This window comes from Helianthus annuus, chromosome 16 (genome assembly GCF_002127325.2).
Source record: "Helianthus annuus cultivar XRQ/B chromosome 16, HanXRQr2.0-SUNRISE, whole genome shotgun sequence".
Taxonomy (NCBI): Eukaryota; Viridiplantae; Streptophyta; class Magnoliopsida; order Asterales; family Asteraceae; genus Helianthus; species Helianthus annuus.
Window position 1 is genome coordinate 104,590,471 of NC_035448.2, and position 3,270 is coordinate 104,593,740.

Below are 3,270 nucleotides of genomic sequence, written 5' to 3' on the forward strand. Positions count from 1 at the left end.
CACTATGATGTGCATATACTGATAGTAAAATCGTGTACAAGTTAATATGGAACATACAAGTTAATATCGTAACACCGTATACCTGGGATAAAATGTGTTAACCCTCTGTTATAATCTTGGTTTAACCTAACATGGTGTCATGTATAAGCTATTGGTTTCCAAAACACCATGATGTGTATATACATACTGTAACATGTGTTAAGCGACTGAAATGTATAACGTGTGTTAAGCATCTATTATAACGTGTGTAAAGACTTCCACAGTGGATGAATAAACTCCATTAGTAACTTAATAACAACAGAGTAAACCTGATATAACGTGTGTTAAGCCTCTATTATAACATGTGTTAAGACTTCTAGAATGGATGCATAAACTTTAATAGTAACTGTAACAGTAAAGGTACAAATACGGGCGCCTCCAACAGAAAATGTGTTAAGTCTAGACCGTTTTAACATCGTGTACTAGAGAAAACAAGAAGAGTCTCACATTACATATTACTAGTAAACAAAAATACATAGCACTAATACGTGTTACGTTGTACATGGGTTTCATGTCACATGTAACACATGCATGTCCTGAAGTTCAAACTATAACACGTGTTAATTGTGTTGTGCTGTAACATAAACATGGTCATGATCCTTAAGCATCTGATCCACGTTTGACGAAACCAACGGACCCGAGAATTGGATCTTGTTTCCCTTGTATCCATCACCATCCTAATAACAAAAAGATAAGATAACCGTTAAGTCGTTAACCACACATAACTATTAACACATTCATAGCCAGAAAATCTAGTAGAATCACCACCTGGTAAGGTAGCTACGGGTTGTAGTAACAGGATATGTCATCTAGTAGAATCACCACCTGGTAAGGATGAAAAAAAAAGACAAACATTTTATTGAAAATAACATCACCGAAAATCAAAGAACTCAGAAAAAAACTCAAAAGTAATGAATCTAACATCAAATCTGCTTCAAACCCATATGTTTGAAACACAAATAGATCTGAAACAACTAAGAAGACCTGATTTTTGAAGAAAGAAATTGGGCACACAAAAATTTCTTCTTGGTCTTGATTTAAAATTTTTAAATAAACAAAAGAAGCTCTGATTTTAAATCTATCAAATATCATAAAAAGTATAAATTTAAACAAATTACATAAATAGCAAAAAAAACGTGTTTCTCTCACACACATTTGTGCGTATGTTCTTGGTGTCCAGATGAACAAGATGAATATTGTTGTTTCTCTCTCCAAAACATCAGTTTTCTCTCGCTAAAAACAGAATTAAAGATGTGATGAGAGCAACACCTTACTTTCTTTTCTTGAAGAGCTTCGATAATTGCTTCGATCCTCAGATTTGGTGGCTTCAATAGAAAGTAATGAGTATAAGATCTACCCGGCGACATTAACGGGTTATATGATGGATTTGTCTCAATGGACATTAATGGAGAAAGGAATAAATGAAGAAGTAAATTGTAAATGAAGATGTGCAGGACATTAATGAAGGTCTTTCTTAGAAATGAAAATGATAGATATGGAGTTAGAAAGATACATTGGGAAGATAAATGGGTAATAAATGTTGTCAAATCATAGTAGACAAAGTCAAGTTATCTTTTAGAGTTAGGTAGTATAATGTTGAATTTACCAAAGTGCTCTCAAAAGCAAAAAGAAAGATGGAGATGGCTGGGACACGTGGCCAATTGTAGGCCTTGTAATGGGTTTTCAAAGTTTTCTCAAAATAAGGGGTTTTCTCTAGAGCATTATCCTATATATATATATATATATATATATATATATATATATATATACAACTTAGTATTGTAACTATATAATATGGATATGTAAATCATAAATTATTGCAACTAATGTATATACCGGAAATAAGAACCTAACACATTTTTTAAAGAGCAAAGCTTACTTAATCACTATTCTTAAATTACATCAAATTTATCCCATATCAGAAATTGAACCCGTGGTCTCTCCCAAGAGGTACAAAGTTTCTACCACCACCAAAGTGGTGATGGCTCAAGACTTTTTTTTTTCTTAATAGAAATAAAATCAAATCAAAATTTTAATATATTAGTACACTGCGTATAGTGTCATTTTACACAAAAGAATCCAAAGATCATGCAGAATCCCAAGTCACTAGAGATGACTCATATCTTGTTCCTTGCATCCATCATGTATTTTGGAAAGAAAAAAAAAAAAAAAAATTTCATCTGATTTAACAATGCATCCATATTGTATTTTCTTGGACTTACTTCTCACTCTTCATATTTAACGACAAGGCACTAGTTATGTGGTTACTTCTCACTCTTCATATTTAAGGACAAGGCACTATTTATTCCACATAATTTTGTAAGTTGTTGATAATCAAAGAAAGACAAAAGGTAATAAAAAGATAAAGAAATCTTATTATTTTTTTTTAGACCAAGAGGCAATTGGCTAAAGAGATGTTATTTAATTGAATAAAGAGGCATGGAAAATGAAATGCAGAAAGCTTTTATAAATTAACAAAAAAAAATTAAAGATAATTGTGACTTTATGGATTTAGGGGCTGTTTGTTTACCTCTTAATGAGGCTCTTGATGGTTCAGACCTTTTACTGATTCAACACTTATTGGTTCAGACTGTTTGTTTCACAAGCAGATGTCTGAATGGTTAAGACATTTGCCTCTAAATGGTTAAGCATTATACAGAGTCTGAATAGTTAAGACCTCTAATCTGAATTGGTCAGACATTTGCCTCTTAATGGTTAAGCATTATACATGCTCTTAATGGTTCATATCTCTTATTGGTTCAACACTTAATGGTTCAGACCTCTTACTGGTTCAACACTTAACTATTCAGATGTTGCCAAACAGCCCCTTAGAAATAAACGTGACTTTTAAGGCTAGTAGGTATGGTGAAGGTCATCCCCAAGGGGATGAGCCGCCACGTCACCGGGAGGAAGGATGGGCCTAAAGAGGATGGACCAAGGGGGGTGGAGGATGGGGCTATACATATATATATATATATATATATATATATGTATGTATGTATATATGTATGTGTAGATATGTGTGTGAAGGAGTGGCCCGTCGCGAGCGTCTGTGGGATGACGGAAAGGACAGGACGAAGGGCAGGAGGCGGTGTGGGAGGTGTGGCGTCGGGGCTCGCCGGGGCAGGGCCGGCCCCCATACCTTCTAGTCTAACTACATGATTGCAATAACATATCCATGCATTAAGGTGCATGGACATATCAACCATGACGCTTTTTGTGTCTACAAAC

At 34.3% G+C, this 3,270-nt stretch overlaps 1 long non-coding RNA gene across 1 annotated transcript; it reads right to left on the minus strand.

Moving 5' to 3' along the window:
• Window positions 1–400: 400 nt before the first annotated feature.
• On the minus strand, window positions 401–1,563 carry LOC110935227. Its single transcript, XR_002588969.2, has 3 exons — window positions 1,314–1,563; window positions 808–864; window positions 401–716 (listed from the first exon to the last, which is right to left on the minus strand). It is a non-coding gene; the product is annotated as an uncharacterized LOC110935227 (long non-coding RNA).
• Window positions 1,564–3,270: the final 1,707 nt, after the last annotated feature.